The sequence below is a fragment of the Equus caballus genome, chromosome 1 (assembly GCF_041296265.1).
Source record: "Equus caballus isolate H_3958 breed thoroughbred chromosome 1, TB-T2T, whole genome shotgun sequence".
NCBI classification, from domain to species: Eukaryota; Metazoa; Chordata; class Mammalia; order Perissodactyla; family Equidae; genus Equus; species Equus caballus.
The window spans coordinates 12,408,091-12,431,640 of record NC_091684.1 but is presented as its reverse complement, the minus strand read 5'-3'; the positions used below and the strand labels follow the sequence as shown (position 1 = coordinate 12,431,640).

The following is a 23,550-nucleotide window of genomic DNA, read 5'->3' as shown; positions in this document are numbered from 1 at the left end:
GACAGCCAGGCAAAAGAAACTAACCTACAAAGGAACCCCCATCAGGCTATCAGCAGATTTCTCAGCAGAAACTTTACAGGCTAGAAGAGAGTGGAATGATATATTCAAAAATCTGAAGGACAAAAACCTACAGCCGAGAATTCTCTACCCAGCGAAAATATCCTTCAAATACGATGGAGAAATAAAAACTTTCCCAGATAAACAAAAATTAAGGGAGTTCATTGCCACAAAACCTCCTCTTCAGGAAATCCTCAGGAAAACCCTCATTCCTGAAAAATCCAAAAAAGGAAAGGGGCTACAAAACCAAGAGCAGAGGAGATAAGTAGAAGGACAACAACAGAGAGTAGCAGCTCTACATCAGAACAGATTAAACCATGGGACGAGAAACAAAGGAAACTGAAGAAAACCGGAAAACAAGACACAAAATGGTAGTGGTAGGCCCCCACGTCTCAATAATCACTCTAAATGTAAACGGATTGAACTCCCCAATCAAAAGACACAGAGTGGCAGGATGGATCAAAGAACAAGATCCAACAATATGCTGCCTCCAGGAAACACACCTCAGCCCCAAAGACAAACACAGACTCAGAGTGAAGGGATGGAGAACAATACTCCAAGCTAATAATGAACAAAAGAAAGCAGGTGTCGCTATACTAATATCAGACAAGGTAGATTTCAAAGCAAAACAGATAAAGAAAGACAAAGAGGGACAGTATATAATGATAAAAGGGACTCTCCACCAAGAAGACATAACACTTATAAATATATACGCACCCAACACAGGAGCACCAAAATTTGTAAAGCAACTCTTAATAGAACTAAAAGAAGACATCAACAACAATACAATAATAGTAGGGGACCTCAACACACCATTAACACCAATGGACAGAACATCCAGACAGAAAATCAACAAGGAAATAATAGAATTAAATGAAAAATTAGACCAGATGGACTTAATAGATATATATAGAACACTTCATCCAAAAACAGCAGGTTACACATTCTTCTCAAGTGCACATGGAACATTCTCAAGGATTGACCATATTTTGGGAACCAAAGCAAACATCAATAAATACAAGAGAGTTGAAATAATATCAAGCATCTTTTCTGATCATAACGCTATTAAACTAGAAATCAACTACAAGAAAAAAGCAGAGAAAGGTGCAAAAATGTGGAGACTAAACAACACGCTTCTCAACAAACAATGGATCATTGAAGAAATTAAAGAAGAAATCAAATATTATCTGGAGACAAATGAAAATGAGAACACGACATACCAAATCATTTGGGATGCAGCAAAAGCAGTCCTAAGAGGGAAATTCATCGCAATACAGGCTCACCTCACTAAACAAGAAAAAGCTCACGTAAGCAACCTCAAACGACACCTAACAGAACTAGAAAAAGAAGAACAAACAAGGCCCAGAGTCAGTAGAAGGAGGGAAATAATAAAAATAAGAGCAGAAATAAACGATATTGAAACAAAAAAGACAATAGAAAGGATCAATGAAACAAAGAGTTGGTTCTTCGAAAGAATTAACAAAATTGACAAACCCCTAGCCAGACTCACCAAGAAAAGAAGAGAGAAATCGCAAATTAATAAAATCAGGAATGACAGAGGAGAAATCACAACAGATACCAATGAAATACAAGAGATCATAAGAGAATACTATGAAAAACTATATGCCAACAAATTGAACAACCTGGAAGAAATGGACAAATTCCTAGACTCCTACAATCTCCCCAAACTGAATCAGGAAGAAATGGAGAATCTGAATAGACCAATCACAAGTAAGGAAATAGAAACGGTAATCAAAAACCTCCCCAAAAACAAGAGTCCAGGACCAGACGGCTTCTCTGGAGAATTCTACCAAACATTCAAAGAAGACTTAATACCTATTCTCCTCAAACTGTTCCAGAAAATTGAGAAAGATGGAGAACTCCCTAACACGTTCTATGAAGCCAACATCACTCTGATCCCCAAACATGACAAGGACAACACAAAGAAGGAGAACTACAGGCCGATATCACTGATGAACATAGATGCAAAAATCCTCAACAAAATTTTGGCAAACCGATTACAGCAATACATCAAAAAGATTATACACCATGATCAAGTGGGATTTATACCAGGGACACAGGGATGGTTCAACATCCGCAAGTCAATCAACGTGATACACTATATTAACAAAATGAAAACCAAAAACCACATGATCATCTCAATAGATGCAGAGAAAGCATTCGACAAGATCCAACACCCATTTATGATAAAAACCCTCAGTAAAATGGGTATAGATGGAAAGTACCTCAACATAATAAAGGCCATATATGATAGACCCACAGCCAACATCATACTCAATGGACAAAAGCTGAAAGCCATCCCTCTGAGGACAGGAACAAGACAAGGGTGCCCACTTTCACCACTCCTATTCAACATAGTTCTGGAGGTGCTGGCCAGAGCAATTCGGCAGGAAAAAGAAATAAAAGGAATCCAAATAGGTAACGAAGAAGTAAAACTCTCGTTGTTTGCAGACGACATGATCTTATACATAGAAAACCCCAAAGAATCCACAGAAAAACTATTAGAAATAATCAACAACTACAGCAAAGTAGCAGGGTATAAAATTAACGTGCATAAATCAGTAGCATTTCTATACACTAACAATAAACTAACAGAAAAAGAACTCAAGCACTCTATCCCATTCACAATCGCAACGAAAAGAATAAAATACCTTGGGATAAACTTAACCAAGGAAGTGAAGGATCTATACAATGAAAACTACAAGACTCTCTTGAAAGAAATAGGCGATGACATAAAGAGATGGAAAGACATCCCTTGCACATGGATTGGAAGAATAAACATAGTTAAAATGTCCATACTACCTAAAGCAATATACAGATTCAATGCTATCCCAATCAGAATCCCAAGAACATTCTTCACAGAAATTGAACAAACAATCCTAAAATTCATATGGGGCAACAAAAGACCGCGAATTGCTAAAGCAATCCTGAGCAAGAAAAACAAAGCCGGCGGAATCACAATCCCCGATTTCAAAACATACTACAAAGCTACAGTGATCAAAACAGCATGGTACTGGTACAAAAACAGGTCCACAGATCAATGGAACAGAATTGAAAGCCCAGAGATAAAACCACACATCTATGGACAGCTAATCTTCGACAAAGGAGCAGAGGGCCTACAATGGAGAAAAGAAAGTCTCTTCAACAAATGGTGCTGGGAAAACTGGACAGCCACATGCAAAAGATTGAAAATTGACCATTCTTTTTCACCACACACCAAAATAAACTCAAAATGGATCAAAGACCTAAAGATTAGGCCTGAGACAATAAGTCTTTTGGAAGAGAATATAGGCAGTACACTCTTTGACATCAGTTTCAAAAGAATCTTTTCGGACACTGTAACTCCTCAGTTGAGGGAAACAATAGAAAGAATAAACAAATGGGACTTCATCAGACTAAAGAGCTTCTTCAAGGCAAGGGAAAACAGGATTGAAACAAAAAAACAGCTCACTAATTGGGAAAAAATATTTACAAGCCACTTATCCGACAAAGGGTTAATCTCCATAATATACAAAGAACTCACACTACTTAACAACAAAAAAACAAACAACCCGATCAAAAAATGGGCAGAGGACATGAACAGACATTTCTCAAAAGAAGATATGAATATGGCCAATAGACACATGAAAAGATGTTCATCATCGCTAATCATCAGGGAAATGCAAATCAAAACTACACTAAGATATCACCTTACCCCCGTTAGATTGGCAAAAACATCCAAAACCAAGAACGACAAATGTTGGAGAGGTTGTGGAGAAAGAGGAACCCTCATACACTGTTGGTGGGAATGCAAACTGGTACAGCCACTATGGAAAACAGTATGGAGATTTCTCAAAAAGTTAAAAATAGAAATACCCTATGACCCAGCCATCCCATTACTGGGTATCTATCCTAAGAACCTGATATCAGATATCTCAAGAGTCCGTTGCACCCCTATGTTCATTGCAGCATTATTTACAATAGCCAAGACGTGGAACCAGCCTACATGCCCAGAAACTAATGATTGGATAAAGAAGATGTGGTATATATACACAATGGAATACTACTCAGCCATAAAAAAAGACGAAATTGGCCCATTCACAACAATGTGGATGGACCTCGAGGGTATTATGTTAAGCGAAATAAGTCAGTCAGAGAAAGACGAACTCTATATGACTCCACTCATAGGTGGAAATTAGTATATTGAGAAGGAGATCTGATTGGTGGTCACCAGGGAAAAGGGGGGGTGGGGGGAGGGTACGGAGGGGGAAGTGGTGTACCCACAACATGACTAACAAAAATGTACAACTGAAATCTCACAAGGTTGTAATCTATCATAACATTAATAAAAAAAAAAAAAAAAAAAAAATGGGTAACAATCTAAATGTTGAGCAAGAAGATGATGGTTAAATGAATTGTGCTGAATCTGTATCCGAGATTATGATGCCATATTTATAAATCTTGTTTTTGATGAATATGTAATAGCACAGGAAAATGCCACAATGCTGTGGAAAAGGACTATATAAAATTAAATACAGTGTGTATTTATAAAGTTTATTTTCAAATGTATATCAAATATACATGCACAGAAAAAGACCGGAAGAATAAACACCCAAATGTTAACAGTGATTATTGCCCCGGTGGAAGAAAAAAGGATGATTTTTATTTTCATATCTATACTTCACATTTTCCAAATGTTCTATAATGCATATTGTTTTGCTTTCATATTTAAAAAAACAAGAAACATTACTTTCTAAAGTAAAGGGGAGAATGTTCGATCCAGAGCCATTCAAGGGTGGTGGGGAATTTCTCTCAGGTTTAGCAGCAGGTCATTTAGAAACGTTCGCCAAATCCATTTGAAAACCCTCCTCAAGGTAAGATTCTTCTAACCAATTTCACAAGCACCTGAAGCCGTTATTTTAGATCTTCTGAATAGATCAAATAAGGTTGCTCTAGCCACCATTCAATATTTTAAAACATGAATAAATAAGACAGAAGAAAACAAAACAATAAACTCTAAATCAGGGTGTGGAGGGATTCTCTAAGGAGTTGTATGGTCTTGGGGGCTGTGCAAGGACCAAGCAAAGGGCCACTTCTCGTGGAGATGAAAAGAAACGACCGCAGCCTTCAGAAACAGCCCTACGTTCAGTGGCGATGCAGCGTCCTATCTGCGGTGACAACCACAGCCCTTCCCCTTAGTCAAGGTCTTCCGTGACATGAGCTTCTCCACAGCCCCTTGGGTGCGGGGTAGCGGGGGACATGTTAATGCGCAGGAACCATTTTAACAGGGTGTGAACCCACTAAAGCTCACAAGCAGGCAGAAGAACAGACTCATGCGCCCAGTGGGCTGCTTTGAAGGGTCATAGTTTTACCCAGAATGGCAAAGGTGTGCTGCACATTTGTGCACTCCTCTCTTGGGACCTCAGCAGACAGCAATAATCAATCAGATCACTTCCCTGCCGAAGGCAGATTCTTCCTTCAAAATCCTTCTTTCAGCAGTGCTCTGATGGCCTAGAATTGGCCTGAGGGTAGGAACCAATCTGACAGCTTGCCCAGACACAGGACAGACTGGCTCCACCAAAAAAACTACCAATGGCTCCAACTAGTCCTACTGATGGATTGCAAAATCTTACCTAAGATGTCTTTAAATGGACTGCTGACACCACATTCACATTCTACTGAATCACATAGTTTCTTGCGGATCCAAGAAAATTAGCACAGTGCCCAACTCCTCTTGGGCACCTTCCCTCATTGCCAGCAAGGTCTATTTAGGCCCCACATCCATCACACCGTATCCTTCATGACCTCCACGCCACCCTCAGGCCCCTCAAGAGAAAGATTACGTATCCTCTTTCCCTTTCTCAATTCCATTTCTCCCAAGACTCTCTAGGATCTAGCACATTGTCAAGAACATGGTAGACACTCAAGAAATGTTAAAATAATCAATGCAATGATTGGAAAAATGGTAACACCTCCACTGATCTAAGAGATCAGACTGGATAAAGATTGGAGGTTATTCCACGGAGGCCTCTATTTTTTTTCCCCAGGCTCTATCCAAATATATGGGTGTCGTGAGGTCTTTTCCTGGTGTGGGCTGCCTTGAACAAGCTTAGGGGCTCTCTGATACACAGGAAGTGTGGGGACCACTACATTCAGGGTTATCGGCTCTGACGCTGTTCTGCCTGGACCATCCACCCTGCAAACGCCCTACAGCCAAAATGAAGAGTCTTCACAGCTGGGCATGGGGGAGCCGTCTGCAAGCAGGAGAGGTTAAAATAAATAGCGACGGAGAGAGACCCATCTTGATGAGAAGCCTGCACAGCATCCAATGCCCTGGAATGCTCAGCCACTTCAAAAGGAGAGTAACTGCCAGATATCTGCAAAGGGGCAAAGGCCTCCAGGCCACTTGCTCAGTAAGTGCTGCACAGGAAGCAGTGGTCAGACTGCCCGGGACCCTGACGCCCGTGGGGCAGATGTTTTACCACAGTTGCTTCCCGGCTCCTCTGGTCAAAGGGCCTCCCAGACGGTTGCTAGTGGACCTCCAAACCAATTAGCATGGTCCGTGCCTCCTGTTTATTTTGAACTTTGCTTGCTTGTTGCTGTTGGAACAGGGGGAGACCTACTTATAATTACCAGGCTCTTTTCCACTCCATCCCCACCACAACTCCTGAACTGTCCTGTTTGGTGTTTTGAAGGCTGGATTTGTCCAGGTGCCACTGGACAGCCGGACGCTGCAATGTCACTCACCCGTGAGCCTCAGCTGCGCCATGAACATCATCTAGTCAACTGCAGGCTTCACTGGATCCTTTCACAGATCTGCATTTCCCAGTCACTTCCTATTAGAAACGAAATATGAATTTGTACTGGTTAGTTGACTTGACCGATTAAATCCAATTCCAATATAATGAGGTCTAAAGTGTTGTCCCACTCCATTACCTTCTCAGACATTTGAAAAATACTGTAGACACCCTTGACACCCTGTCCCTGTGTCTTGCTCTTTCATACAAACACTCACACATCTTAATTTTCATTCCCTTAGAACAGAGTTTCTCAACCTCGGCACTGTTAGCATTTTGGGCTGGATAATTCTTTGTGGTGGGGGATGTCATGTGCACTGTAGGATGTTTAGCAGCATCCCAGGTCTCTATGGCACTAGATACCAGTGGCACCCTCCCCCCGACAGCGTGACAACCAAAATGTCTCCAGACATTGCCAAATATCCCCTGGGGAGCAAAATCACCCCCAATCGTAAACCGCTGTTTCCTTCAACTAAAAGGGTCATATAGAACATCATTTCTTGTGGAGACAAGAGATACTAGAAGTTGAGTAAGAAAGTTCCTCTTTTACAATTTATTTCCTGGATTAAACAAATCAAGGAGTTTAAGTAGTTGGGAGAAAGTCCAAGAGTTCATCTGAACAAGAAGTGCTCTTTAGAAGGAGCCAGCCAGCCGTCCCTGGAGGCCAAGGGGATTTAATGCACAGTGTGGCAAGGCTCTGTGACCCCGTCACTGCATCTTTCTGTCTCGTCGGGGGAGGCCTTGCAGATGGGAAGGATGGCATGAAAGGCCCTGGCATCTCCCCACCGTCCCACCCTCTCCATCAATACTAGCTCTACCCTAGCCAGCCTACTCCATATGTCAGAATAGGAATAGAAACAGAGAGAAATTTCACCCAACTAAATATTTTTATCAGAAGAGGAATTCAAGGACAGCCATGGTTGGGGGCTTGCTGCCGTGTGTCCCCTCTCCTGGGCTCTGTGAGCCCCCTTCAAACCTCACTCTCAGGCCACTTAGCACCCTGCACTGGGATCTTGGGTCTGTTGTTTATGTCTCTCCCAAGACCATGACCTTCTTGAGGGCAGGGGCTGCACCTAATTCAGATCACTCCTTGATCTTAGCACAGAGCCTGGCCCACATTATTATCGTAATAGTATAGCTGACATACACTGGATGCTTACCTGTGCCAGGAACTAAACACTAAATACTCATATACATCATCTCATTCAAATCCTGGGAGGTAGGTATCAAATTACCCTCATTTTACAGAAGTGGTGGTGGAGATTTAGGGGGATAAATGACTTGTTCAAAGTCTCCCAGGAGAGTGGACATCAGCATCATGGCGGAGTGAGTTGTTCCCTTTGTTTCTCCCCCTTAAGTTACAACTAAACAGACATCCATTGACAGGCAGAGGATTCCCTAACAACACAACAGGATGCCTGAGAGATCCACGCAGCTATACATCTGAAGTGGGCAGACTGGACCCCTAGGAAGCAGTGAAACTAGGAGAGGGTTGCCCCCCACCCCCACTGGCAGCCGCAATGCAGGTCATGGATCCTCACACAGTGGCCAGTGTGACTGAATGGAGGCAGAGGCAACTCAACCCACACACGAATGCTTATAGAGCAGCTGTAACTTGGCTCATGGGAGCACCCACCATGTGAACACTCCCCACTGAGTAGCAGTGGCTCAGCCTCTGTGAAGGTGCCCCACTTGAGTGGCTGCAGCCCAGCCTGCATGAATGCAGAGTGGCCGACTGGCATAACTATGAGCAGATTGGGCAGAAACAGAAACAAAAGCCCCTGTCCCCTACCAACAGTGGCAAGTGGAATCTGCAACCACAGCAGAATTGGTGACCCAGGCCCCAGCGGTGGCAACCCTGACACCAGCTCCACCAGCAACGGGGATTGTATACAAGTCCCTGGGTACCCCAGCTCCTACCAGTGACAGTCACACCCGTGAACCCAGCAACACTGGCAGTGGTGTAACCAGCACCCAAGACAATTCAGGAGCACCAGCACAGGTGATACATGAGACAGCAGCAACCGAGCCCATGGAAAGCCAGTGGAAGAACACAAGACCCATGTGACCAGAACCAAAGTAATCAAAGCTGTACCAAAATAAGAAAAGGTGATTACTACCATAAATGCACCAGCAGAGGATCAGTGCATCAAACACCATGAAGAACTACAATAACACTGCAGAACAGAAGGAAAGTGACAACTCTCCAGAAACCAAACCTGAAGTCACAGAACACTACAATCTAACTGACAGAGAATTCAAAATGACTATTATAAAGAAGCTCAATGAATTATAAGAAAACTCAGAAAGACAATTCAATGAGCTCAGGAATAAAATTAATGAACAGAAGGAATACTTCACCGAAGATACTGAAGCTCTAATAAAAAACCAAAAAGAAATTCTGGATAGGAAGAACACAATTAACAAGATAAAAAATAATGTAGAAAGCATAAAAAATTGAGTAGACTTTATCGAAGAGAGAATTAGCAACTTCAAAGATAGAAACCTAGAAATGCTTCAGGTGCAGGAGGAGAGAGAACTGAGATTTTTTAAAAATGAAGAAATTCTTCCAGAAATATCTGACTCAATTAGGAAAAGTAACATAAGGATTATAGGTATCCCAGAGGGAGAAGTGAGGGAGAAAGGAGCAGAGAGCTTGTTCAAAGAAATAACAGCTGAGAACTTCCTAAGAACTTCCTAAACCTGGGGAAAGGACTGGATATGCAAGTACATGCAGACAATAGAAGTCCTAAAGACATAACACAAAATGACCTTCTCCAAGGCATGTAATATTAAAATTGCCAAAAGTTAATGACAAAGAAAAAATATTAAGGGCAGCAAGAGAGAAGAAAATAACCTACAAAAGAACCCCCAGCAGGCTTTCAGCAGATTTCAGAAGCTTATAGGCTAGGAGAGACTGGAATGATATGTTCAAAATACTGAAAGACAAAAACTACCAACCAAGAATACTCTATCCAGCAAAATTATCCTTCAGATATGATGGAGAAATAAGAGTTTTCCCAGATAAACAAAAGCTGAGGGAGTTCATCACCACCAGACCTGCCTTACAAGAAATGCTGAAGGGAGCCCTCCTACCTGAAACAAAAAGGCAAAAGTTTACAAAACTTTGAGCAAAGAGATAAATAGACAGACAAAATCAGAAAATTGCAGCTCTCTATCAGGATAGATTAGCAAACACTTAATTATAACATAAAACATAAAGGGAAAGAAAGCATCAAAAATAACTATAAATACTTCAATTTAGTCACAAACTCACAACACAAAAAATAATAATTTGTGACAAAAAAATGTAGACAGGGAAGAGGAGAGAGATGGAACCTGCTTAGGCTAATGGAGATAGGAGGCTATTAGAAAATGGATTATCTCATCTATGAGATCTTGTATACAAACCTCATGGTAACCACAATACAAAAAATCAGAGCAGAGCCATAAATCATAAATAAAGGGAAAATTGAGAAAACCGTCATAGAAAACCACAAACTGAAATGGCAGTCAGAAATAAACAGAAAAGAAATAATGGAAATATAGAACAACTGGAAAACAAGAGATAAAATGGCAGTATTAAGCCCTCATAAATCAATCACCACTCTAAATATAAACGGATTGAATTCACCAATCAAAAGACACAGAGTGGCTGGATAGATTAAAAAACAAGACCCAACAACATGCTGTCTCCATGAAACACATCTCAGCTCTAAAGACAAAAACAGGCTCAGAGGGAAGGGATGGAAGATGACACTCCAAGCAAACGGCAAGCAAAAGAAAGCAAGTGTAGCCATACTTATTAGACAAAGCAGACTTCAAGAGAAAAAAGATAAGGAGAGACAAAGATGGACATTATATAATGATATAAGGGATATTCCACCAAGAAGAGATAACAATTATTAATATATATGCACTTAACACAGGAGCACCAAAGTATATAAAGCAACTATTAACGACCTAAAGGGAGAAATTAACAGCAAAACAATAATAGTAAGGGATTTCAACACCTCACTTACATCAACCGATAGATCATCCAGACAGAAAGCCAACAAGGAAACAGTGGCCTTAAATGAAACACTAGACCAGACGGACTTAATGAATAAATATAGAACATTCCATCCAAAAACAGCAAAATACACATTCTTCTCATGTGCACATGGAACATTCTCAAAGATAGACCATATGTTGGGAAACAAGGTAAGCCTCACTAAATTTAGAAGGTTGAATGACATCAAGAATCTTTTCCAATCACAATGCTATGAAACTAGAAATTACATGAGAAAAGCTTGGAAAGTCACAAATATCTACAGACTAAACAACATGCTACTGAAAAACCATTGGATCAATGAAGAAATGAAAGGAGAAATCAAAAAATACCTGGAGACAAATGAAAATGAAAACACAACATACCAACTCTTATGGGATACAGCAAAAGTGGTACTAAGAGACAAATCTATAGCAATACAGGCCGACTTCAACAAACAAACAAAAAATCTCAACTAAGTAATCTTAAACTACATCTAAAATAATTAGAAAAAGAAAGACAAACAAAGCCCAAAGTCAGCTGAAAAAGGGAAATAATAAAAATCAGAGCAGAAATAAATGAAATACAGACTAAGAAAACAATAGAAAAGATCAATGAAACTAAGAGGTGGTTCTGAGAAGATAAAGAAAATTGACAAACCCTTAGCAAGACTCACTAAGAAAAAAAGAAGACTGAAATAAATAAAATTAGAAATGAAATAAGAGCAATTACAATGGATACCACAGAAATACAAAGGATTATAAGAGAATACTATGAAAAACTATATGCCAACAAATTGGATAACCTAGAAGAAATGGACAAATTCTTAGAATCATAAAACCTCAGAAAATTGAATCAAGAAGAAACAGAGAATTTGAATAGACCAATTACAAGTAAACAGATTTAAACAGTAACCAAAAACCTCCCAAAGAACAAAAGACCAGATGGCTTCTCTGTTGAATTCAACCAAACGTTAAAGGAAGATTTAATACCTACCCTTCTCAAACTATTCTGAAATATTGAGGAAGATGGGATGCTTCCTAATTTATTCTACAAGGCCAACATTACCCTGATACCAAAACCAGACAGCGACAATGCAAAAAGGGAAAATTACAGGCCAATATTGCTGATGAACATAGATGCAAAAATCCTCAACAAAATATTAGCAGATCAAATACAGCCATACATTAAAAGGATAATACACTATGATCAAGTGGAATTTATTCCAGGGATGCAGGGATGGTTTGACATCCACAAATCAATCAATGCGATACAGCACATTAACAAAATGAGGAATAAAAATCACACAATCATCTCAACAGATGCAGAGAAAGCATTTGACAAGATCCAACATTCATTTATGATAAAAACTCTCAATAAAACAGGTATAGGAGGAAAGAACCTCAACATAATAAAGGCCATATATGATAAACCCACAGCCAACACAATACTTAAAGGTAAAAAACAGAAAGCCATCCCTCTGAGAACAGGAACAAGACAAGGGTGCCCACTCTTGCCACTCCTACTCCACATAGGACTGGAGGTTTTGGCCAGAGCCATTGGGCAATAAAAAGAAATAAAAGGTTTCCAAATTGGAAAGGAAGAAGTAAAACTCACACTGTTTGCAGATGACACAATTCTATACATAGAAAATCCTAAAGAATCCACCAGAAAACTAACAGAAATAATCAATAACTACAGCAAAATTTCAGCATACAAAATCAACTTACAAATATCAGTTGCATTTCTATACACTAATAATGAACTAGCAGAAAGAGAAGTCAAGAATACAATCCCATTTATAATCGCAACAAAAGTAATAAAACATCTAGGAATAAACTTAACCAAGGAAGGGAAAGACCTATATACTGAAAACTATAAGACATTATTGAAATAAATTGAAAAAAACATAAAGAAATGGGAGGGTATTCCATGCTCATGGATTTTAACTATGTTAAAATGAACATAGTTAAATGTCCATATTACCTAAAGCAATCTACAGATTCAATGCAATCCTAATCAGAAGCCCAATGAGATTCTTCACATAAACAGAACAAAGAATCCTAAAATTTATGTGGAAAAACAAAAGACTCCAAAATAGCCAAAGCAATCCTGAGAAAAATCTGGAAGCATCACAATTCCTGACTTCAAAATATACTACAAAGCTATAGTAATCAAAACAGCATGGTACTGGGCAGAAAAACAGACACACAGATCAATAGAACAGAATTGAAAGCCCCAAAATAAAACCACACATCTTTGGACAGCTAGTCTTTGACAAAGGAGCCAAGAACATACAATGGAGAAGGGAAAGTCTCTTCAATAAATGGTCCTGGGAAAACTGGGCAGCCACGTGCAAAAGAACGAAAGTAGACCATTACCATACACCAGACACAAAAATTAATCCCAAGTAGATCAAAGATTTGAATGTAAGACCTGAAACCATAAAACTCCCAGAAGAAAATATAGGCAATACACTGTTTGACATCAGTCTTAACAGCATCTTTTTGAATACCAGGTCCATTCAGGCAGGGGAAACAAAAGAAAAAATTAAAAAATGAAATTACATCAGACTAAAAAGATTCTGCAAGGCAAAAGAAACCACAAACAAAATGAAAAAACAAACCACCAACTGGGAGAAAATATTTGCAAACCATATATCCGACAAGGGATTAATTTCTAAAACATATAAAGAACTCATAAACTCAAAAACAAAAAGACAAACAACCTGATCAAAAAATGGGCTGAGGATATGAATAGACATTTTTCCAAAGAAGATATACAGATGGCTAACAGACACATAAAAAGATGTCCAATGTCACTAATTATTAGGGAACTGCAAATCAAAACTACAAAGAGCTATCACCTCACATCCGTCAGAATGGCTATAATTAACAAGACAAGAAACAAATGTCAGAGAGGATGTGAAGAAAAGGGGACCCTCATAAACTACTGGTGGGAATGTAAACTGGTACAGCCACCATGGAAAACATTACAAATAGAAACACCAATAGATCTACCATATGATCCAGCTATCCCACTGCTGGGTATTTATCCAAAGAACTCGAAAACACAAATGCATAAGGATACATGCACCCCTATGTTCACTGCAGCATTATACAGAATAGCCAAGACTTGGAAGCAACCTAGGTGCCCATCAAGGGATGAATGGATAAAGAAGATGTAGTGTATATACACAATGGAATACTACTCAGCCATAAGAAATGATGAAACCTTGACATTTGTGACAACATGGATAGACCTTGAGGGTATTATGCTAAGTGAAATAAGTCAGAGGGAGAAATTCAAATACTGTATGATCTCACTCATAAGTAGAAGATAAAAACAATGACAAACAAACACATAGCAACAGAGATTGGATTGGTGGTTACCAGAGGGAAAGGGGGAGGGAGGAGGGTGAAAGGGGTGATTAGGCACACATGTGTGGTGATAGATTATAATTAGTCTTTGGGTGGTGAACATGATGTAATCTATACAGAATTCTAAATATATTATGATGTACATCTGAAAGTTATATAATGTTATAATCCAATGTTACTGCTATAAAAACAAAAATTAAAATTAAAAAAAAATAGAAGTACCATATTAAATATACCAAATACCAAATTTGAAACAGAAATTGAAATACCAAATTAAAAACAGAAATACCATATGATCCAGCTATCCCACTACTGGGTATTTATCCAAAGAACATGAAATCAACAAGTCAAAGAGACCCATGCACCATTATGTTCACGGCAGCATTATTCACAATAGCCAAGACATGCAAGTAACACAAGCGCCCATAGGCTGATGAATGGATAAAGAAGATGTGGTGTATATATATACAATGGAATACTACTCAGCCATAAAAAGACAAAATTGTGCCATTTGCCACAACATGGACGGACTTTGAGGGTCTTACGCTAAGCAAAATAAGCCGGACAGAGAAAGACAAACACCACACGACTTCACTCATATGTCGAAGATAAACTAACACATGGACAAAGAGAAGAGATTAGTGGTTACCAGACTGCACCAGAGGGGAAGGGGGTCGGGGAGTGGGTGAAAGGGGTAAAGGGGCACATATGTATGGTGATGGATAAAAACTGGACTATTGGTGGTGAACACGATGCAGTCTATACAGAAACTGATATATAATAACGTACACCTGAAATTACAGTGTTATAAACCAATATAACCTCAATAAAATAATTTTTTAAAAAAAGTCTCCCAGCCTGTGACAGAGACGGTGCCAAGACCAGGGTTCAGGCTGTTCAGACAAAGCCTCTTAAACCCTGAATATTACCCGGCACTCGACACTCGATGAATTAATGGATGAGAGAACAAATTAATGTGCTCCGCGGTGATCTTGCCAATCAGAGAATGTTGTGAGACTGTGGTGCCTGCCAGGTGACCCCATTCTCTCATCACAGGGAAATTTAGGGCCTTGAGATCCTATCTCACCTCTCCTGGCCATGCTGGACACGCCCTGAGGTAAGTGGAAAAGTTCTCCTGGGAGCTTGGTATTTTCCCCTTTAGGAAGGAATAGCCGCCACTTAGAACCCCCCTCCCTGGGCTCTCATGCATGACTATGCCCTCCTGCTTTGTGCGTGGGGACACTCCTGGCTGTGATTTGGGGAAAGTCAAAGCAGAAGCTGCAGTGTAAACAACTCTGCCAGTGCTGGGTCAACGTATTTCGGCAAACATTTTTTGACAACCACACAGCCAGCGCCTGCGCTGGAAACTGTTGAGATCATGGTCCTTGCTCTCCAGGCTCCTGGGGCAGCGAAGGAGGGACACAAACCCAAGTAAACCTAATTCGAGTCAAGTCTTGGTAAATGTTGTAATCAAGTCCCAACAACTCAACAAAACAGGGAGGGAGTGGTTCATTCTGCCCAGAGAGACCAGGAACCGCCTTGGCGAAGAGGCTGGATACAACTTAGGCCTGAAGAAACAATGGAGGGTTGAGAGGCACAAGTGGAAGCGATGCCAGGTGAAGACGACTCGGGGAGCAAAACCATGGCGGTGGTGTGTGGAGAGGAAATCACAGAATGGTGTTGGACTCTGGGGGAAGTGAGGCTGAAAGCAGCCTGGGACCAGACCAAGAGTACACGCGTTTCTCCATTCAGTGGAGAATTCTGCCCCTTTGTTCAAAGCACAACAAACGATGAGAATATCTAGTTTTAGTTGGGATTCCACCAGAAGCAGATCCTGAAAGAAGTATTTGGGTGCAAGTTGTTTATTTGGGAGGTGATCCAAGGAAGCATTGGGAAAGCTGTGGGGGGTGGAGACAGGGAAGGGCAGGATGCCAGCACAGGGCGTGTTAACAAGCAGGTTTCCACCAGGGGCAACTGGGCTTCAGTCCTGCTGGCAGGGACGTGCTGGAGCCGCTCGGACTGACTCATGTTAGCCAACTGTGTTCATCTCTCCCCTACTCCCAGTTCAGTGACATCTGTTGGTAACTTGAATTCCACCACAGTGGGAGTATTTACACCACAGAAATTGGTAAACACTACAGATGAAGGCTTTCCCTGTGCCCAATCCCTCCCAAAGAGCCTGTTTACCAGCGCACCACTGCCTGCTGGGGCCTCTGAGAGATGATATTGTCTTCCTTGGGTAGAGGCACTGGGGAACTGGGGCATGTATCCACCCATTGGTCATTGGTTGAGAGCTGCTCCTGGTGGGTTCCGTGCCCAGCATTCCTAGAATGGGACAAGTGACCCCAGCTGGAGAATGCCCTCAGGCGGCATCTTAGTCCATTTGGGCTGCTAGAACATAAACACCATCGACTGGGTAGTTTTAACAACAAACATTTATTTCTCACAGTTCTGGAGGCTGGAAGTTCAAGATAAAGGTGGCTGCAGATGTGAGCCCACATCCTGGTTCATAGAAAGGGCAAGAGGGCTCTCTGGTGTGTCTTTTATAAGGATACTAATCCCATTCATGAGAGCTCCACCCTCACGACCTAGTCACCTCCCAAAGGCCCCACCTCCAAATGTCATCACATTAGGAGTTAGGATTTCAACATATGAATTCTGGGGGGACACAAACATTCAGTCTATAGCAGGCGGGGAGCCTCAGTTGCTTGCAGTAGCAAACCATTAGCATGCAAGAGAAAAGCTATGGCCAGGGCCCTAATAGCATTGGCTATATATATGTATATGCTATATATATAGCCGATGCTATTGAATAAGATGTCCCCTGCTCCCGGAAAAATGGCTGAGTAAGTCGAGTGGAATCCATAGCGCCTCCACTAGCTAGCTCCCTTGCTCTTCCCCACATACACATCTAATCCTCCTCTTGGTGGCAGACAACCGTTCCCTATGGATTTAGCACATTAACAAAGTATTCTTCACGCAGGAACTCACACTTCCTAGGGATGTTTTCACTATACTAGGGCTCCGGAGAGAGAGAAAAATCTTCAAGTTCTCTTAAGGTATTAAAATGGTATTTTTGGAGTGGCTACTTTAAGCTAAGCAGCCCCATTACCCCCCACACACCCCGAGATGCCCAATAATTGAAGTTAGTTCTACTCCCCCAAAAATAAAATCAAAATACAGCAAGCTTAGGGCCTGGCAGATGACAACTTTCTTAAAAAAGTAAGGACAAATCTTCCCAATGGCAGATACACCACTCCCTGGATCCTCCAGAGAATGAGGTCTTGTCGAGTGGCTCTCCCTCTCTGTGCCCTAGTTTTGCCACTTGGGAAAGCTCATAAGATAGACCGTGACAGTGGAAAGATTTTGGCCTCGGCTCTTATTTTCATCTTGTGAACTCTGACACGCTCCGTTCCCCCACTGCTTGGGGACTTTGTGCGGACGAAGGAGATACTCTGTCTCCGAAGTGCTGAGAGCTCTTTGGAAGCAGAGAGCCTCGGAGCGAGATAAGGACGGCCACACAGCCAACCTTTCATTACTGGGCTTTGGAAGGGGCAGTGCAACAGCACCCGAGGCGAGGGGGATGAGGACAGGGCAAGAGCTGATACAGGTTCCTTCGTAGGAGCTGGAACAGAAATAAAGTTGGGAAAAGACGGGATGGATGACAGAGGTAACAATGTTTTACTTTGAGCTTGCCTGGCCCCAAGAAACGGACGCTTCCATGCAGTGACCGCCCCTCCCATTCCCCGTAAAATCATCCCTTTCCAGCTTGTGTCCCAAATAACTAATATAATAAACAATGTCTCCTTTACTGAGCACTCCAAAAACAATCCTTTTGTTTAACCACAATTCGCAAAAACAATTTCTTCATTGTAAATAAATCCCCAGACTCTGCAATATGCCCTGATCCAGGAAAACACAGGAACATATTTTATAAGCCCTGCGTATTTCCAAACAAGGGACATTGTTTCACCATAGAAACGCTATTTTTAAGAATCCTCCTGACAGTCAAGCATAGACAGTGGTCTTCTGGTGTGAAAATAAAGGCAGCATGAAAGTGAGGTGCATTGTGGAAGGTAAAGCTGGGAACAGGATCCAGGCCTATTTGTTCCATCTATTCAGCCATCGCCCAAGGGTCTTAGAGCGTGACTTGAAGCTCTGAGGCCAAATTGGAAGGGGCCAGCCCAGGTCAGGCTGCACCAGCTGGACAGGAAGCGTAACCAGCCTGGGGAGGCAGTAACAGCTTCTCAGGGGACCAGGCTGCCACGGCAGACAGGCTTTCTGGAGCCAGGATCAGAAGGGGTGCCAGTCCCTGGTGCACCAAGAACCTCAAGCACAGTCCCTGTAAGGAAAGCCAAAGCTACCTGTATCCTCAGACAGGGACACACACAAAGCAATGCCTCTCTCCCAACTGGCAGTGGCGGATTTGGTTGGATAACTGAGGTGCTTTCTCTGCTCCCTCTCCCCACCAGAGTCTGTTCACCAGCCCACCACTGCCCACTGGGGACCTCTGAGAGAGGATGTCCTCCTGAAAGCAGAGAGCACTGGAGGGGCTCAGGTACTTATCCGCCAATATCCGCCAATCATCAGCTGAGAGCTGCTCCTGGAGGGTACCTGCCCAGCATCCCAGCCTGCCCTAGAACGGGACAGCACACTTGCAGCCGCAGAAGGCCCTCAGGCTGGGAGCCCCAGTTGCTCACAGCACCAAATTATTATTAACCTGTAAGGAAATGGGGAGAATTGAGGGGCTATGGGCTATAGCATCTGCTGAACTACCCAGGGGCCATACTGATAAAATGTCCCCAGCCCATGCTCCAAGTTTGAACATTATTAATTTAGTTGGAACATTTCCTGAGATGTGACATGCACTTCGCTGCCCTATAGAGAACATTCAGAACCTCACAGACGCCTTTCTCAATGCTAAGTTACTGAGTCCACTCAAAGGAGGCAGAGCTAAGAGATGGATCCCAGGATCTCAGCCCCTGCTTAGCCCCTCACACAATGTCCGCTCAAACCATGAAGCCCCCCGAGGCTCACCAAAGCTCTCCATGCCCTCCCTAACCAGGGGCATCTCTAAACTGTCTGCCACTTAAGTTCAAGGGACAAGGTGCCTGGGGCAGGACAGACCCTCAGCCACTGAGATACTTCAGCAGCAAGGAAGGAGCCACAGGGCCAAGGACCCCTCCTCAGAGAGGGGCTCAACACTCAGGATGGACAACCCCAGAGATGCCCACAGAATGTTCTGCTGCCCCGACCCTCAGTGGCCTCAGACACTGTATTTGTCCTAAGGATTCAGTCTCCTACTGTCTTTTGCCATTTCACAACTGATTTTCCTGGCTCCTCCAACCCAGTGTTTCTGTTCTGCTGCCCATTGTGAACGAATATCAATCGCCCGGGAAAGAGACAGTCTTGATAACTCAGTACACTCTGCCTTACCCATAGCTGACAGTCAACCAGCCCTATATCTGGGGGCTGCACACCCTTCTGCTATCAGTCAGTAAGGCATACAGGGGTTGTGGATGTTTGCACGGGGCTGGGGGTGCTCGCTGCTCTCTGCCTTCTTTCCAGTAGCATCCCCGACTTCTGTTCAGGCCTGCACCCCTCCCCCTCCCTCAGACCACAGCTTGAGTAGAACTCATGACCCAAGCCAAGGCATTCGGCTCCTTCCCTTTCCCTGTCCCAGGGCTTCCTTAGTGGGGGTGGGGCGGGCAGGGACTGCTCTAGGCTGGTCCCATCAGAACCATCTCAATAGTTTTTCTGGGCATTCTGGGGCAAGGACCCTTACTCTCCTCTGCTGGGCGTGGGGCTGCTGGCACACAGGGCTTTCTAACAGGGCTTTCTTGCTTTTCGGAGGATTTTCCATCGTCTTCGCTTCTCAATGACCAGCTTTGCTGGTGGTAGGTGAGGCCATCTGTGCAGTGGCCAGATGTAGTGGGCCCTGTTGGCTTCTCTCCCAACCTCCCTCGACCTTCGCTCCCAGCCCCTCTGCTCAAGCCCGAAACCAGGGAGGAGGGAGGGGTCATCCCAGATTTGCTCCCTGCATCCAATCAATCATCACGTCTGATTAATTCCACCTCCAGACAGCTGTGAAATCCACCCACTGATTTCTCTCTTCTCTGATATCACCCTAATAGGAGCCCCTGTCATCTTCTGTGAGGGCTCCTAAATTAGCCCCTAACAAGTCTCGCCCTCCACCCTTTCTCCACCTACCAACCAAAGGAAACTGCAAAACGTCGTAAACGGGATCATTGCGTTCATCCCTCCCCAGCTTACATCACTTCAAAGGTTTGTGAGTACGTCTCACCCACACTGTTCTGGCCACACTAGCGCCCTTTTGGTATTTGGAATGTGTCAAGTTCCTTCCTGCTTCTAGCCTGTATGAGTGTCCTATGGCTGCTATAACAAATTATCACAAACCTAGTAGCTTAAAACAACGCAAATTTATTATCCTATTGTTTAGTAGGTCAGGAGTCCCACGGGTCTCACTCAGTTAAAATCCACACATTGTCAGGACTGTGTTCCTTTCTGCAGGCTCTGGGGGAGAATCTGTCTCCCTGCCTCTCAAACTTCTAGAGGCTGCCTGCATTCCTTGGCTTGTGGCCCCTTCCTCCATCTGCAAACACTGCATCTCTTTGACCCATCTTCTAATGTCATATCTTTCTCTGACTGCAGCTGGGAAAGGTTCTCTGCTTTTAGGGACTCATGTGATTAGACTGGGCCCACCAGGATCATCCAGGATATCCTCCCATCTCAAGGTCTATAACCTTTAGCTGCAAAGTCCCTTTTGTGATGGCAAAATATACACAACATCTTTGGGAGGCACTATTCTGCAGACCACAGGCCCTTTGCATGCATTGTTTGCTACACCCAGAATGCTCTTCCACCCCCTCTTCTCCCGGCCGACTCCTTTAGGCCAAAGGACACATCTTAAGAGAGAAACCTGCCCCCCCAACCCCCCACCGCTGGAAAAGCCGTTTTAAATTAGACCCTCCTCGTTACCATGGCTCCTGTTTCTTTCCCTCACTTTCTTTCCCTCACTTCCTTTCCCTCACAGCACTTCCAAATTAATCAGATAAATTTGTCTAATTACTAGTTGATTGTTCCATTTGACTGCAAGCTCTGTAAGAACAGGAACCATACCGATTTTGCTGTGTACTGTTAACAGTGTTGGCCACATGGTAGATTAGACACTCTATAAATACTTAATGAATGAAACTGGCTCTAAACTTTAAGCTCAGGCTTGCCTCCTCCAGGACAAATCCTGACCAGAGGTAGGATGGATTTAAGGAGCTCCAACCTAGATTTCTGGATTCAATGCGCAGCCTCCCTTGCTGCCTTTTCCCCAGTCATGATCCCCGGTGCCCCCTCTGATTCTCTGAGCTCAACCCCCTGCCTGAATCACCTGCCTTATCTGCTCTTGTCCACATGACCCCTGGATTAGGGTCTACTCCTGGCTCACGCTGGGGAGGGGTGTGTTTCCTTCAGCGCACATCTCAGAGCTGTTAATTTCACTTTATCCTCTGTACCAGGAGGACAGGGTTTGCTTCTCTTCTGCTTCCTGTTGGATCTGCAGGAACCCCCGCCCCGCCCAGTGCCTGGTCCTCTCCCCCATATACTCAATGCCTGATGGTGAATGAACAAACGGACACGTCTCTCCGATCTGGATCTCCCAGGACCGCCCGTGGATCGCTGCCCTCCTCCACATTGGAGCTCCTGGGTGCAGACTGCTCTGCTGACCGACCCTGGACCCTCTGGAGGCCATGTCTGGACGTCCTCTTTCCATTTCCAGTCCAGTCCCCTTGCCTCTATTCCACACTACAGGAATTTTATCTCTGATGCCAATTTTGGGATCAATACTCGTCTCAGAAATTGGCACAAGTCCAGAGAGAACATAGGATTTAGTCAAACCATATTTACTGAGCACCTAATCTGTCCCAAGTCTTATACTGAAAGTTGTTCAAAACTGAGCAACCACAGAAACCACCGTTGAGAGCTCACAAAATGGCAAAGACACAAATAACCACCAAAGAATGATACAGGCCCCAATTCTGCTGCCACAGCTATGCGACGGGGGTTGGGCTGCAGGGGAAAGAAAAGACAGAAGTGTCCAGTTGTTTCTCCACCAGACCATCCTACTAAGGGCAGAACTCATCACCAGCTGCCCCTCTGGCTCAGGTGGAGGGGAGGCAGGGAGAGCCGGTGGAAAAGGTTTGGGGTGGAAGCAAGAAGTGTGAACAAGATTTTACTTCTCATTTAAGTGTAGTTACCGTCTAATTCCAGCAAGGCAGAGGCTCAGGCTCTGAAAAGCCTTTAGAAACGGGAAGGACTGTTCTCCAAACAGGCACTCATCCTCAAGTGAGGATCCACCTGGCCGACTTCATGGAAGGGCCCCAAGGATGAACGAAGGCAGCGTCAGCAGGCCTCTGGAGCAGGGACAGAGCTGCCCAACTAGGAGGGAGGACACAGCCCCCTTGGGCCCTACTTCTCAGAGACTCTTTCTCAGACGCCAAAGCGCTCAGTTGGGAAAATTGCAAAATAATAGTAAAAAGATTTTCAAGTTGGAAAGTGCAGCCCTGAAGTTGATAGGCACCAGGCAGGCCATGAAGTTCCATCAACTGCCAGCTGAGATGCGAGACCCCGGGGGCAGCCAGAGGACCAGCAGGCAGGTGACACACAGATGAAATGTGTCATCTATCTCGTTGGCCTTGCTCACCCATGGAATCCCATCAGAGGGCTCATGGGAAGACATGGTGGGGCTCGCGACATACCTCCAACTTGCTAGCTCACGTTAGTCCTTTACTTGGGCCCTTGGTTGTGGCTGACACAGAGTTTTACTAATGCACAGTGATCTGCCAAACCATTTTGGCTGTGTTTTTCTGGAAGCCAGAGAGAAGAACGCTATAAAAAATAACAAGCTAAGCAGAATGCCCTGCCTGTCTCCCCGAGGGGCCACCAGCTATTTCCCATGAAAATAAAGAACAGGGAAGAATTAAGAGCGGGGAGGGGAGGATCAGAGAAAGCCATCTGTAAAACCAGGAGGGTTTTCAATGACTTTTCAGCAGCAAAAGAACAATTATTATATTATTCTGAGGGCATTCAAAATTCTTGAAAATTGAGAGAACTTGAAAGTGAATTGATGCTGTTGTTTTTGCTTTTTAACCAGCATTTTGAAATGTTATGGGAGCCTCAAAATAAGTTTTAAGAACTGCCACTCTGTTCCCTGATGTGAAGGGGGCTCCATGGGGCTTCTACCGTAATCCGGGTAAGTAAAGAGTGGATTAAGGCA

General features: G+C 43.3%; 1 long non-coding RNA gene across 1 annotated transcript in view; it reads right to left on the bottom strand.

The window, feature by feature from the left end:
- Positions 1 to 23,550, bottom strand: part of LOC138923090 (uncharacterized) — a 187,017-nt gene that overhangs the window by 96,531 nt on the left and 66,936 nt on the right. The window contains exon 2 of the long non-coding RNA XR_011436249.1: positions 6,805 to 6,893. This is a non-coding gene — a long non-coding RNA (uncharacterized lncRNA). The remainder of the gene's footprint in view (positions 1 to 6,804; positions 6,894 to 23,550) is intronic.